Genomic DNA, 17,281 nt, shown 5'->3' with positions numbered 1-17,281 from the left:
ATATCCCTAAAGAGATATAGACTACTATATATATCTGGGTATTAAACCAACTCTCTTTATGAATTTATCTACAAAGACTATGAGCTGATTATACTCTTCTAGGATATTAATAATTACTTTATAGACAGGTAGATATTTGACTAGCAGCAAGCCGATAATAAAGTCTATTATTATAGTATAAAAGAGAATTACTGGCGAGATAATTAATTATAGAGTACCGAAAGGCTTATATATACATATATGGTTTTGTAAGCATCCTGGGTAATGATATATATATTCATCCAGTATAGTACAGCCCTGATATAATATAAGACCTTGGAGAGTAGCAAGATATTTATTAGTACTCTAATATCTATTATTGTTATAAAATATATAGAAAAGATCCTTTAAAAGACAGCAGAGTACATACAACCAAGATTCTTGATATATTTGAGCTGGTTTAGTAGTATCTGGGAAAACTATAATATCCTTGAGTATATAGAGTAAGCTGTCTTTGAAAATATATAGTAGTATTATTATAGGGTTATTTTATAGTATCTAGATAATACTAGATGCTCGCGTATCTCTTAGATAGGCTATATAAATATATTCTTTAAAATCATCTACTAATAAGATTATCAAAGTACTGTACTCTATTATCTTATAGTAGTAGATATACTATCTGTCTAGTAGACTTGGAATACTATTATTCTATATAACTACTAATTCTGCTTCGAGAAGATCATCAAGATCAAATAGTATATATAGTATACCTTTAGTAGGCAGTTGGGATAGTATATCTACTAGACTATTTATCTTTCCTAACCTATAGTATACCTTAAGACAGTATTCTTATATAAATTAGAATATATAAATAAGACAGAGATTAAGATACTTTAGTATAACTATATTAAAGTTTATTTTTTAAGCAAGACCTACTGTGCTTACATAGTCTATATATACCACTGTTTATATATATATAGCTTTAAGATAGTATCTTATTTTACAAATTATCTATATAAGACAAGATACTTTGATCTCTATTAGCCAGTAGTTATACTTATATACAGTAAGTGCTCTGCTTAGGAAGAGAACTGGTTGCATCCAGATATATAGAGGTAGTTTAGAGATGTTTATATAAGTCTCCTTTAGATTAATATAATATAAGACAGTATTATAGCCTTTCCTAGATATATCTAGATTAATATATAGTTATTATTTAGATTAGAAGTATACTAGTATCCAGTCTGCTCCCTTGTCAAACTCAGTTTGTAGATTCTTAAATACAGTAAGCTCTTCGGGTGTTGGTGTCTATATAGTCTTAGTAGAGTATATCTTCCAGCTTCAGCTTTTCTAGCTTGGCGAGCTTTTAAGCAGTGTGACCTTCTAGTCCTAAAGTAGCTGTATATAAGTAGTATATTAGAGTATCCTATGTCTGAGATAGCTTGTAATCCCAAGATAATATTCTAAGGCTAATAATATATCAGGAAATAGTAGGGACTGAATAGCTACTAATTTTTCTTTAGGAGCAGATAGTCCCAGGCCGTCTACACATTATCCTAGAAGCTGTACTAATAAAAAAGCTATAAAAGCCTTTATTAGCTCCAGCTTAATATTTATTATCTATAGATATCCAAATACGTGATGTAGATGCTTGATATACTAGTTAAGACTAAGTAATATAATAATAAGATTATTAATATAAGCTCTACAGAATACATAGAATTCCTTAAGATTAAGGTCTATCTATCTTTAGATATAAGGAACAGAGTTAATAAATCCTATAATCATAATATAAAATACCTCTTAGCCTTAATATATTATAATAGCAAGATGATTATAATATATTTATTTAATCAATTATTAGTAGAAGTATTTGTAGGTATCTACTACTGTAATATAAGTATATCCTACTATCAGCTGGATGATACTGTCCTATAGTAGAACTGGATAGAGATCTAGTATAGTCCTCTTATTAGCTTCTCGCAAGTCTACTATAGTATATCCTTTGGCTGTTTTGACGCCAGTAATTGGATTAACTACTATTCTCCAGACCACGAAGACAGGGTATGCTGTTGGGGTATAACCCTAAGTAAAAGACATTTTACCCTAGGTATAGAGAGAATTAAATATCTTATTAATAACTTCCTAATCTTACTTACTAATATAGTATATTTATGACTTTGGTAACTTGGTGTCTTCCTTTATAGATATTTCTAGCTATTAGTCTTTGGGTATATTAGTAACTCCAATATTAGACCTATCCGGCTTCACCTATATATTGTATTAATTAATTACCTGGGTGAGACAACCAATTACTGTAGAGTCCTTACTATAGACAACCTAAACCCTCGGTAATATAGTAGTATTTTCGGATATAGAATAGAGCAGTTTGTGGTCTTTAGGTAGTCTTAGTCTTGGGGTATCTGTATCTAGAGTAGGCTTTATATCTGGGTTCTCTTTATTATAGCTATTACTGCGTAGCTGTCTATAGTATTAATATTTTATATTATTCTATCTTTATTTATTAATTCGGAGCTTATAATATTTGGGTGGTATTAGTCTTCTATTAATTATAATCTTACTATCTTATAGATGATTTCAAAAGTCTATAGTATATACTAATTATTCTTTAATATAGACTTAATATATATCCTTAAGTAGAGATTAAGTAAGATAATAATACTAATATCTATTAAGACTGAGTGGATTAGAGTATCTCAGCTCCTCTATATATTATAGCGAGTGTTTGAAATTGTGCTTGTCCAGGTAGTATACCAGCTCAGCTGCATGATCTTTAACTTAATATATAGTAGTGAATTCATTGTCTATAATTATATCAAGCCTAGTATATCTTGCTACTATAATCTTATATAAGATTTAATTTATTATCTAAACAAAAGTAAAATTTAAATTAACTAGATATATATAGATCGCGAGATCCTTACAAGACAAAGATTCAAAGATATAGTCTATATCTTCGGGTAAGTCTGTCTTTATATGGATTAGTATATATATTATGGTGTGGGCTGGTATAATGATGTGTTTTACTAAATAGATAGGTGTATTGACTTGTTTTTTGGCTTGCACCTCTATATCAATAGGCATGTTTGTACAGCCCTCTAGGTATGCTTTTTAGCAGTGGTAATCAAGCAAGATACTCTTATAATTAATTATATCTATACTAACAAGCATATCTGCTTTGAACTTAGGATTATTCACAATGAATACCCTTATAGTAATACAACTATATTAATATTTGATATTTAAGAGCTTAACTAGAGGGCTAATATCCTTTTACTCTATTATAGTCTTTGGAAAATATATATAAAGAATAATATATTTATTTATAGTATACTTAGAACTAATACTAGTAATACAGATATCTTTACTAGTAGAGTAAAACTGAATATCTTTAATACTTAAGATGAAAACTTTGCTGATAAGAGTAGAGCTGCAATCTATATCCAGATATATAGCTCTTGGGTTGGTCTTCTTGTTAAGATCTACTATAGTCGTGGCTGTACACTATACATAGAGTATATTAATATCAATATCTTCTTTATATCTAGTAGAGATAAACACATCATCAAGCGGCTTAATATATATTAGTATAGCATCTCTTCTCATCGGTAGTACCACGTCAGAGGGTTTTAGAGGTGGTATGTCTTCCTGGCTGTATATCTAGTTGGATTGATCTTTTGTGTCACTTGTGACCGAGTAGAGTGTTCTGTATTCCTCTATTATATTTACTATGGGCCTCGTAGGCAAGGGAAGATATAGCTTGTCTGGTACTAAAGTATATAAGAAGACTTCAGTATTAGCATTCCTTACTACTATACAAGGAATATATTAATATAACTTGTTATAAGATAAGAAAGTAGTATAACAGTAGTTGTATATTACCACTAAATCATCAGATTCATTATTAGAGAAAGGAGAGGCAAGATATATATAATTATCTTTATTATTAAAGTCAAACTGCTGCTTATTATAACCATTACTATAATAATTACTATAATATAAATCAGTCTGATTCTTATAACAGTTATATTCTTTATTATAATTATAATAGATGTCGTTGAGGTTGTTAGGTATAGTAGGATTAGTCAAAGCAATGTATAGTTAGTACTGTGACTGATAGTTGTCTTAGACAGATGCTTAGTAGGCTTACTATAGTTTACTAATACAGTTCTATAGCTGCTTGCTATCTCTGGAATTAGTATTCCTATTCTTTATCTTATTCTAAGGACGATCGGCTAAAAGCAACTATCCGGGACGTAGAGGCTGCAGCTATAACTACAGTTTATCCTATCCCAGTATATTCTATCTATCCTGAAAGGGATATCTATTATTATTCAAGCAGTTAGTATTTGGATTTGTATTATTAAATCAAGACTTCCTGTAGTTGAGATTATTATACTGGTTGCGACCGCGCCAGGATATATAGAAGCCCCTGAAAGAATGGTTACTATAGTAGTTCCTATTATATTAGTTTCCTTAATATCCCTAAGGGTTATTACAGTCTTAGTAGTTATTATCAAAATAATCTTAATATATATTAGTATAGTATTTCTAGTAAGAACGTCCTTCTTAATAGTTATCTATATAATAATTGGGTCTACATTAATATCTCTGCCAGGCTTCTTATCTATTATCTGACTGTCTTTATCATAGCAGCATCTTACCGTCTAGACGGCCGAGGAATTTAATTATTATTATGGTTTGTATAGCTAGATTGATACCAGCAGTAAGATCAGGATAAAGATGTATCTATATTAATATTAATTAATTATAGGTGTCGTCGATGTAGAAGGCTTTACAGTTATATATAATATCTTAGGCAAATACCTGAATTGACTTGCCTTAGCGTATGTCTGTCTATCTATAGTTACTAGTTGCTTGCAGACAGGTAAGAGCTTAAGTTATATTAGACTTAAAGTAAATACAGAGGCCTTCAAGTATTCTATCTTATAAAGACATATATATATATATATCTTTCTTATATTCACTAAGTATAAGATACTAATCAAGGGCTGCGTCTCGAAGACAACTGGTAATACTCACATATACTGCTGGTTCTTGGTGTACTTGAATTATATCTCTAACTTGGTTGATGAAAAGATTAATATTCTTAAAATATATAATATATTCTTATTATTTAAGATACTAGTCTATCTTCATGTCTGGGAAGAAATAACTGATATTATCAGATTTCAAAGTTTAGGTATATTAGACTATTTATTAATTATTATTATTAATATTCCTATCCTTATAGTCATAGTATTATTGTTCTTTATACTTATTTCTTGTATATTCTTCTTAATCACATCGGTCATAGTCTTACTTAAAGTTATGAAGACACTGGTTTATATTCCTTAATTCTACTATAATTTTAGCAAGCTGGGATTAAGCTATATTATTATACTTATCGTCTGCTAGGCTATACAGAGTGTTTGGCTTGGCTCTTATTACTATTATAGTGTCTGAACTATCCTGTAGATAAGGTTACATAGGTTCTGCAGGCTTTTCAGTTAGTATAGATAGATTAAAAGACGTGAATAAGTCAAGCAAGAAAGAAGTAGAAGAAAAGAATATTAAAGAATCTGGTAAGAAATAAAAAGAAAAAGATAGTTTCTCTAATTATCTATTACTATCAGAGTGTACAGGGGATGGGTATTTATTAAATAAGGAAGGAGGTGGTATTAGTACTTTAGATAAAGATACTATAGATACCAGAGATATAGATTTAGAAGGTGCTGGGGATGCGGATTTGGATTCTAGATATAATATTCTTAAGGCGGGGACTTTGTAATAATACTAGGGCTGGGGCTTGGTAGAAGTACTTAAAATTCGTGTAGATAGTATAAACACTCCTAAGACTAACTATCTTAGTATCTACAGAGTTGAATATTTAGATATTTTATTAAAATTCTTCTATAGAGGGTCTATGAAAGAGGAGAGGATTAATTCTTCTAATATTTAGGATTAGAGTACTTCTATGTCTGTTATCCTTGTGTACTCAGGTTCGAATAATACTCTATTAGCAGATTGGGATCTTGGTCTTATATATCTAAGAGATTGATCTGGGTTAATCCCCAGAATTAGTTATTCTATTAGTCAAAGTTATTCTATTAGTCAAGACATGTATATAGACTCTAAGAGCAGAAATTCAGTAAGGCGTCTGAATTCCCTGATGGCCTTGTTTAAAACTGGACGGTCAATATCCCAGTCGGGAGGGTAGAGAACAGTATCTACTAATTTAAGTGGTTTAGATATTCTAATAACATAGATAGTATAATATACTGTATCTTCGTCTAGTTAGTAAATATATTAGCTTCTTAATATATTATAGAATATTGTAATCTAATAGCCCAGTTCAATATATCATAGCTGTTTCTATAAAAAGACAGTTGGACCCTGTCTTCTCTATCTAGTAGTAAAGGGGAAGGGGAGGAGGTGGTTGTTAGAGGAGTAATCTCTATACTCTGAAAAATAAATCTAGAGGAACCCAAGATTGTTTAGGATAGACTACTAACTTGTAGTTAATATATTAGGCCCGAAGCCCTCTTTTAGACACCGAGGTGTCAAGACGTTATGACTATACAAAGTTATTAATCATTATTCTCCCCGCTACACGAGATCTTAAATACAGGATACAGGAAGGACAAGGAAGGAAGGAAGAGTTGTCGGTCTGGAAGGAAGGGTTGTCATAAGACAGGAGAAGGAAAGATGTCGGTCTGGTCAAGAGTTCTCCGACAATTTATCTAAATTAGCTATAGTTAATATAGGATTAAATACTATAAGTAAGTATACTATTATCTATATAGATACTAGGTACTCTAGTAGTATTAGTAATACTAAGTTACTTTACTCTATATCTAGTATTAAAATATAAGAAGTCAAAGAACTACTTAATATTAGAGATATTAGTTTTATCTACAAGTTAAAGGAATATATTGTCTTAGATATCTATATTCTACACAGTTCAAACCCAGAGTATTTATATAGTCTGGTATTTATATACTTTTGTACTTGTATCTTTCTCGTATCTAACTTATATATGAATATATTAATTAGAACTGATATAATATGCTGTAAGGGTATTATTATTAACTATAAGAGATAGACTAGCTTTATATAGTCTTATAGAGTATTTATCTTTCTACTATAAATTATTATTATTTCTAACTATCTAATAAATATTTCTATATATACTACTAGATAGATTATTATACCTCTCTATTTATATATTAAACTTTCTATTAAGTATATTAATAATCTTTCTGATATAAGTTATATATTCTATTCTAAAAATAGTACTAGTCTATTAATATACAGCTATCTAGTAGATATAAATTTCTCTTTTATTAAGATAATTAATAAGTCTTTATCTATTATAATAATTAGTTACTATACTAAGATAGGTATACTTAGTAATAATAAGTATATTACTATATATAAGATATAGAAAACTATTACTAAACTAGGATACTTAAATATTTATTCTAACTAACTTTTACTTCTGTATATCTTATATAGTAATAATTATTATTTATATCTATCTTCTTATAATCCTGATTACTATTATTAGGTTGCTATATCTATAGAAGCTGTAGAAGCTCTATCTATAAGTATTAGATTATCTCTATCTTATAATCACCGACTTTATAAGTATATTACTTTTAAAAGTAAAATATAATCTCTATTCTCTATATCTTTAGATTGGCTATAATCTTAAATTACTATATCTTCAGACCAGCTGTCTTAAATTAGAAGTACTGAATATCTATTAGAAACTAGTCCTAGATCTCTAACTAATTAAGTATCTCTATTAAAGATTAAATATAATAAGAGTAATATTATTATACTTCTGAATAGTATTATTATCTATAAGACTAGATATAAGGAAGTACTAAGTAAATTAATTATATTCTATAATATCTAGACTTCTCTGGATGGTTCTAATATTAGTATAGTCAATATTCCTAAGGATAAATAGATAAGAATCTCTATAAAAAAGGGATGATAAGATAGAGTAGCTATATAGAAACTCTATATCTATTAACTTCCTAAGCATGACTATGCTGTGATAGATACTATATTTAATCTACTTTATAAAGTAGATAAGATATTATTTACTAGAAACTATATATCTACTATATATCCTGTCTTTATTATTTAGAAATACTTTAAATAGTAAAGCTAAAGATTATTCTATTATTAATCTTTAGACTATTAACTATAAAACTAAACTGGATTTATATCTAGTCTTAATATAAGAAGATATACTCTATATAGTTTAAGAATACTAATATATTACTATTATTAATACTACTTACTTCTTCTATTAATAGCTAGTATTCCCTGGTTATTGAAAGTATTTAGTAGTCGTGATATATAGAAGTTAAGAGATATTTTATATTATTTTAATAGAATTTATTAATAGTATTCCTTTTATTTAAAGATAAATAGATTTATATCTCAAGCAGTTTTGTACTTTTATTTATATATATATTAATAATATTATTATTACCAGCTATATATTTAAGGAATATATAGAATATCTATCTCTTATCTTTTAATCTCTATAAGACCTGAAGGTTAAACTCAAGCTAAGAAAGATATATATTAAGTTTTTCTTAGTTATACTTTTTAGATAGTAAGTTAATATTCTTGATTTATTAATCCCTAAAGATAAAATTACTGCTATTAAGAAATTAATCTTTCTAATAAATCTTATCTAACTTAAGTATTATCTTAGTATAATAGGTTAGCTGAGATACTATATTAGTTAATATATAAGTAAGATATAATCCCTATAAGATTATAAGACTTAATTACTTTATATCTAGTTACTACTAAAGATATTTTTATTTATATATATATCTAAATAGATAGACTAATTCTATCAAGACTATATAAATAAAACTCTAATTCTTGATTCTACTGAAGATGAACTTCGAGTATTTTATATCTTATAGAATAATTTTAGTAATATCTATAAGCTAGCTTATTTTATGTCTACTAAGTAAGTATATCTTAATCTAGATATATATAGAGATAGGCATGGTGCAATGTTCTATTATATTAAGAATAGCTATACTTATAAAGACCTTGTTAAGCTATCTTCTAGAATATATATTTATTCTATTCTATTTCTAAGTCATGTTTTGACTTTAGCTAAGAAGAACTACTAGTCTACTAAGTTAGAAGTATTCTACTTTATTTAGATACTCTGAAAGCTTAGATATATAATTCAAACTATTAAGCTATTAACTATTATCTATACTAATTATTCTAGTACAGTCACCCTTTCAAATCAGATAATATTTAATATAGTTGTAGTAGAATATCTTAATCTCTATCTAGTATATATAAGCTAGTATATTCAATAATTCTATCTTAAGATATATTATTATTCTAGTATAATAATATAGTTATAGATACTTTATCACATCTTTCTAGAAAAGGTGTTCAGTATATACCTCTATCTAGCTATAATCTTAAAGATATTCTAATTAATATATTCTTCTCTAGCTATAAGTTATACTCTGTATATACTATTCAAGTTAATAATTAATTTAAAAGCTAGATACATTAAGGCTATAAGATAGATATTAGAGTATCTAAGATTATTAATATTCTACTATCTGACCTGAATACTAATCTTCTATATTTTATAGAAGATGGGTTGTTATATATAACTAAATATATTAAGAATAATAATAGTATAACAACTAGATATAATAAATTCTAGATCTATCTTTTATATTCTCCAGTTCCTAAAATTTTCTATATTATCTATAACAAATGCTATTATTAAGACTTTTAGAGATATATAGAAGAACTTTATAGACTTATTATTTATAAAGCTACTAAACTTCTCTGTGACTACATCTGCTGGTGTCTGTAATATAATAAGAACTATATATAGAAGTATAAACTATATAGTATCTTATAATTAATTATCTCTATATCTGAATCTTTCTATACTATAATAATAGACTTTATTACTACTCTTTCTACTAAGAATAGTAATAATTAGATACTTATAATAGTTAATAAGTTTACTAAAAGAATAGAAATAATTCTAGGATATTTAAAGATAAAAGTAAGTAATTAAGAAGTATTTTTTATATAATATCTTTAAGATTATAATTAGAAAGTTTCTATTATTATTATTTCTATTGAAGCGGGAAGTTGCTGTAATCCTTAATAAGTATGTAGTACTTTGTAGCTGATACTATATACTAGTAATATAGTACTTAGTTTATTGGTTAGGATATGGGCCTGAATATAATAAATAGGTCAAAGATAATAATATTACTACTAATAAATTAATTTATAGATATAAACAGTGTATTGAATTTTCCTAGACTATATTAGTGTATCTTAAGATGTCTACTATTATTATTGCTATGTATTTAGACAGTAAGGACGCCTGCCTTAAAACGCGGGTATCTGTAGTGGTTTCGGTTATCCCGAATTCTGCCGTCTGTATCCGCCTTCGGGCATTATCTCAATGGAGTCATCTTCCATCTTCTCCCGTGAACAACCACATCATCATAATGAATTTGCCTCCTGACTGATTCTGCTACGAACCATAACATAGAATCTCTAAAATAAGAGATAAAGAATAGTAATTCTTAATAGAAATCTTATTAAGCTCTTTAAAATCTATATAAAGATATAGACTACTATTCTTTTTAGAGATAAATAAGATAGAGGTCCTAGTAGGACTCTTAGAGAATTAAATATATTCTAATTTAAGATTTTTATTAATATAATTATATAGAATCTTAAGCTCAGCCCTAGATAAGAGGTATATTAGACTATATAGAGGTATCTCACTAGTCTTAAGATTAATAGTATAGTCTATAGAGCTATAGGATAGTAGTTACTAGAAAGAGTTTATAGAGAATATATCTTAAAATCCTTAAAGTTTAATTAGTATTAGATTAGGATTTAGAGGTAGCTAATAAGATTTATTCTTAGATAATTAAATATCCTTAGAAAGCTTAATAATAGTATATATTATAGCTTAATTCCAGGTTACTCTAGTAAACTAAGTAATAGAAAGAAGTAAAATAGATAGTATACTAAACTACTATTAATAATTAAAAGATAATAAGTTAATATATAAATCCTAAAGTATAGTTATTAATAAGAGGATTAGACTTTCTTTAAATTAAGAATCTCTATTAATCTCTATATAATACTATTTAAAAGTATAGATACTCTCTTATAAATTAGTAGTAGTAATAGAGATCTTCTATATACTATAAGTAGGGGTTATAGTCTAATTAATAACTTTGATTCTAGAAGTAGTAACTAAAGTATATTAGAGATAATATATCTTAGTAAACTAGTAGCTAATAATATCTACTTTAGTATAGTTATTAAGATCTGTAAAGATTTTAAGATAATTCAATTATAAATAGAAATATAAAAGTAATATATAGTTCTTATTATAGATAAAGAAGTTAAAATTATAGAAACTATTCTAACTTCTCTACTTTTTCTCTTTAATTCTAAAGAGAATAACTAGACTTTAATAGATTAAATCTTCTTATCTTTAGTAGAGTAGTAATTTACAAGATATTAAGTACTTTTATATATAAAATAATATAATTAATTACTATTCTTTCTAATAGAATTCTTCTTATAATTCTAAGTATTATTCTTAGTTAATTTATTATTATAATCTTAAGACTGTTTCTATAGCTTATAGCTAGTAAATTAGTTATTATTTTATTTATACTTCTTTTTTGTAATAGAACAACTACTATCAGGAGTAAGGTCATCAGGATGACGCACTACAGTGGTTATGGGAGTCGTGAGGTCATTAATAGCGAACCTACACCTTCCCAACACCTATAAGGTGCTGATTTCTCTGCAGAAAGCTACTGATCCTTAAGGATCAGTCTATTTTATGGATATAGACTACTCTTGTTATTACTAGATAAATCTATAAATATTTAGTAGTTAATTTCTTATCTAATTAATAGATCTTCTATTGTAATAAGTAGATTCTATTATATTCTGATTCTTCTTTTTTAACTATCTAAGGAAGATGCTATTATACTAAGATAATAAAGAATTAGAGATAATTAGTAACTAAATTAATATAAAATTATTATTAAATATAATCTCTACTATTAAAGAAATTTAATAACTTAAGAATAATATATATTAATTAGAGTAGACTAATAATCTATACTAAAGAATAGTCTATCTCTAAGAAAACTATTTCTCTAGTAAAATCTTATTAAGATACTATCTATCCTCTTCTAAATTAGATAAGAATAAGAGAGAAATTAAATTTATTAATATCTCTTATTTTATATTAAATTTTAATCTTTAGAAATATTAGAAATAGATTATTAATTTAGAATATATATTTTAGGGAATTTATACTATAATAACTATATTATCTTAAAGCTTTTAATAGTATATTATTCTTAAACTAATAACTAAATAGAAAGGATAAATCAGATACTAGAATACTATCTATATTATTATTTAAGTTAATTTGAAGTAAATTAGTCTATAATATTATAAACTACTTAATTTACTTATAATAATATAAATAATATAATTACTAGGTAGTTATCTAATTATATTTTATATAGCTATTTCTCTGACTTCTATATATAAATTAAGAGTAATTCTTAATATAAGAAAGTCCTAGTAGTATAAGATAGAATTAATAGACTTTAAGAAGTAAGAGAATAACTATAAAAGATATAGTAAATAACTATAGAAAAGTAAAAGAAATACTATAATAAGTATAGGAAACTATTCTACTTTAAAGAAAGAGACCTAGTTAAGCTATTAATCTAAAATCTATAATTTAAAGAATTAAGAAAGCTAGCTCTAAAGTTTATAGAATTTTTTTAAGTTTTTAAATATATTAGAACCCAAGTATATTACTTATATTTATCTAAGGAATATAGATAAATTTATAATATATTCTATATTTTTCTAGTAGAGCTATAGAATATAGAAGAAAACTATAAAGAACTACTTCTAATACTAGAGTTAAATAATAAAGATAAATAGAAAGTTAAAGAAGTTAAAGATTACTAATACTATAATAACTAAGACTATTATCTAATTAAATAGAAGAGATAATTAAGTAAGTATAACTAATAAATTCCTAGTAAAAATATAATAAATACACAAGAATATATTAGAAATTACTAAAGAAAATACTAGAAGAAGTAAAAGTATACTAAATCCTAGTAAAGTACTACTAAGTAATTAAAAGTATTAAATATATACCTTATAAATATACTTAATTATATAATATCTTATAGTATTTTATTATATACTCTAGTATACTAATAGATATATTAATTATACTATTATAAGGTAATAGACTATATCTATATATACTAAAACTTTTATAATATAGTAATTTAGTATCTTCTTTACTATAAAACTAATATAAGTTAGTCTTATAATTTATCTAAGATAACTAGAATTCTTAGATATAAGATAGAGCCTCTTAATATCTACTCTAATAATTCTATATTAATAGATTAAAAATACTTTGTAGTTAGCTATATATTACTAGTAAAGTATTAATATATTAATTACTAAATAAGCCTATCTTTATAAACTATTTTCTATACTATTAATAGACTATAGTATTAATAGTATATTACTACTATCTATATAAAAGCTTTCTCTAGATAAACTATATATTTATTTACTATATAAAAAACTTTTTTATTAAAAGTAATAAGAGCTTTATTCTTCTTGTCTTTATCTTTATAGAAGAAGTAACTATAATACTAGTCTAAAAACTCTATTAGTTTAGCTGTATTATCTAATATATCTATAGATATCTAAGTATATTAGCTAAAGTATATTAAAGAAGGTTTATAAATCTCTACTACTTTATAGCTGCTCTGACAGCTATAATACTGTTAGTATAGAATAGATTCCTGTTTATTTAGAATATAGTTAATTGTAAAGATCTTTTATTTATCTATATTTTTAGATTTAAAGTACTTTAATAAGATCTAGAGATAATATATATACTATAACTAATAGAGTCTAATTACTATAATATATACTAGATATAACTAAGTTATTACTAAAGTATAATAGTAATAATATATATTAGTAGCTCTATCTAGTATACTATAAGTCTTATATAGAAGAAGTAAAATACTATAGAATAGAGTATATAATAGATATAAGAAGATACTGGAAATCTTAATATAATAGATAAATAAATATATAGAGTAGAGAGAATAAGAAAGAGAAAAGAAAATAAAAATAATATAATAGACTCTTATTTATACTTCTCTCTAACAGATCTATTTATATAAATATAACTATATACTAGTAAATCTATATAGAAATATATATAATTCTATTAATATTATCTATTCTATAAGCTTCTTATGTATTATAGCTAAGTCTCCACCTTTTCTAATTAGAAAATATAAGATTATTCCTAATAATTAAACTAGATAGCTTATTCTTATAAAGAGGAGTACTATTTATAATAGAATAACTACTATTAGGAGTAAGATTATTAGGATAATATACTTGTTGGAGTTTCAGTTCTTTTCAAATAGAATTAATTAGGGCTTTATTTAACTTTCACTTTTCCATACAAACTGAGTATAGAAGTGAAGTCAAAACAAGGTCAAAGTCAAAGATAATTAAAATCAAAAGAATCAAAGATAGAATGAATAAGGAAATAAACAAGCCACTGATTTCAATACATATCTGATCAACTGGTTCAGGATGATTCGGGATGATCCTCAGGAAATCATTGAACAAATCAGACTATTTAAGCCAAAATCCTTTGTTTATTGATTTCCTAATTAGGAAATCAAAACATTCAGAATGCAGGGGTGAGAATCCAGGGTGAGAATGCAGGGGTAAATTAGCCAAGGATGGATTGGGCTGGAACAATGGTTCAAATGGCTCAATCCAGGAATTAGGGCTAGGGTTTGGTAGTCAGGTGAGCTGCCAGTTTGACAATACTATAATAGTTATAGGAGTTATAAGGTTATTAATAGTGAACCTACATCTTCCCAATATCTATAAGGTACTAATTCCTCTGCAGAAAGCTACTAATCCTCAAGGATCAGTCTATTCATGGATATAGGCTACCCTTGTTATTACTAGATGAATCCATAAGTATTCAGTGGTTGATTCCTTACCTAGTCGACAGGTCTTCTACCCTGACAAGTAGATCCTATCACATTTTTATTATTCTAGAGTTTATAATAATAAGTAGTAATAGCTACTATTCTATTCTATTCTTTAGATAGATAGAGAATATATTTCTAAATATAGTAATTTAGTTCTAGTTCTAGAAGAAGTTTAGTAAAATATAATAGATTTCTCTCTTTTTTAGCTTAATAGAGAAAATACTACTCTAAGATATTAAGATAAATATAGAACTCTCTTAGATTCTAGCTATATTACTAGTATACTTATTTAAGTTAGACTATTATATTAGACTAAAGTATTATAATATTTTAAATTAAGATAAGAGTCTAGTTCTTAAATTAAGACTATAATTTTTTAAGAAGTTATTTTTATTCTAAAGTCTTATTAGTAATAAATCAGTACTATCTCTATCTATATACTAGATTTATATAACTAATAATAGTAATAATCTTATATTTATCTAATAAATACTTTCTAGAGACTCCCTAAAATATATATTCTAAATTAATAATCTATTTCTAATATTTCTAAAGATTAAAGTTTAATATAAAGTAAAAAATATTAGTAAACTTAATTTCTTCTTTATTCTTATCTAATTTAGAGAATAATAGTAGTATTTTAATAAGATTTTACTAGAGAAATAGTTTTCTTAGAGATAGATTATTCTTTAATATAGATTATTAGTCTACTCTAATTAATATATATAATTCTTAAGTTATTAAATTTCTTTAATAGTAGAAATTATATTTAATAATAATTCTATATTAATTTAGTTATTAATTATTTTTAGTTCTTTACTATCTTAATATAGTAGTATCTTTCTTAGATAGTTAAAAAGAAAGAATTAGAATATAATAGAATCTACTTATTAGAATAGAAGATCTATTAACTAGATAAGAAATTAATTACTAAATACTATAGATTTATCTAGTAATAATAAAGATAGTCTATATCTATAAAATAAACTAATTCTTAAGAAATTCGTAGTCTTCTACAGAGAAATCAGCATCTTATAGATATTAGGAAGGTGTGGGTTCACTATTAATGACCTCACGACCAGTATATAAGGGGTATGTGGCCAAACCACAGGCGATTCGCCACAGCTACGGGGATTACCCATGACATTCTTATGATTAAATCAGTTGATAATAAAGCTATCTTTAGAATTAATAGAGCAGAACCATAAGATATCTGCTAAAGGCGGAATCATCTAGCAAAACAACCGGCCACCATACTGGGAGGTAATCGCCTTAGGCAATTCACTACAATAAGATCGAGGTAGGGCGATTTTTGTATTAACTTTATAGGGCTTCTGTTCTTTTCTACTAGGATAGGAGAATTAGATTAATTACATAGCAGCTAGACCTAAAGTAGATAATCTTAAGTCAATTTCATGGCTTAGTAATTCCTAAACTAACTATTATTACTATACAGAAATAAAGTAGATAACAAAGTTTCAATGGGTGAGATTACTAAATATTATGTAACTGGGGTGATTACTTACCTATCCTTAAAGTTACTTACCCTAAGTTACCCCTGGTCGCGTGATTATAAAGCGGCCTCACCCGCTAGCTCACCCGAGCGGCACCCACCCGCCTTCTGGCCGCGTTCAAGCCACACGCCGGGAGGTCAGTAGTTGGGTGGGTGACCACCAGCGAATCCCTTCTGTTGTATGTTTTTTTTTGGTTGACCTCGAATTGAGGGTGGGTTCTTTACTACAGTTCATCGAGTAGACATCCTTTCTAAAATTGTGGGGAGAAGAAGGTGAAATAAAAATAGTATCGAAACTGGTGCCAAACATGGGTATCAATCTTTGCAGTTTCACCGAATCACCAAGGCTGCGCGCCATTGGCTTTGATAATTCTCCCTTCGTCAGCGTCCGTTTCCCTGCCACTGCACAACATCCTTGACCAGTTCCCTCCAACCCTAGAGTGCACTGCCCCATTTTGCCCAAGGAACCGCCGGCAACGCCAGGATACAGCAGAAACCTTGACGGCGTCAAGATCCCAGTCCATTCTCTCAGCACCACCTTTAACCCCGTCTTACTGGCTCGGTACGACAAGAGAGACCAATCAAGGTCTTCGGCCAGCCAGCCGGG

Source organism: Aspergillus saccharolyticus (assembly GCF_003184585.1).
Source record: "Aspergillus saccharolyticus JOP 1030-1 unplaced genomic scaffold BP01scaffold_23, whole genome shotgun sequence".
Taxonomy (NCBI): Eukaryota; Fungi; Ascomycota; class Eurotiomycetes; order Eurotiales; family Aspergillaceae; genus Aspergillus; species Aspergillus saccharolyticus.
Note: the sequence above shows the minus strand (reverse complement) of the source record.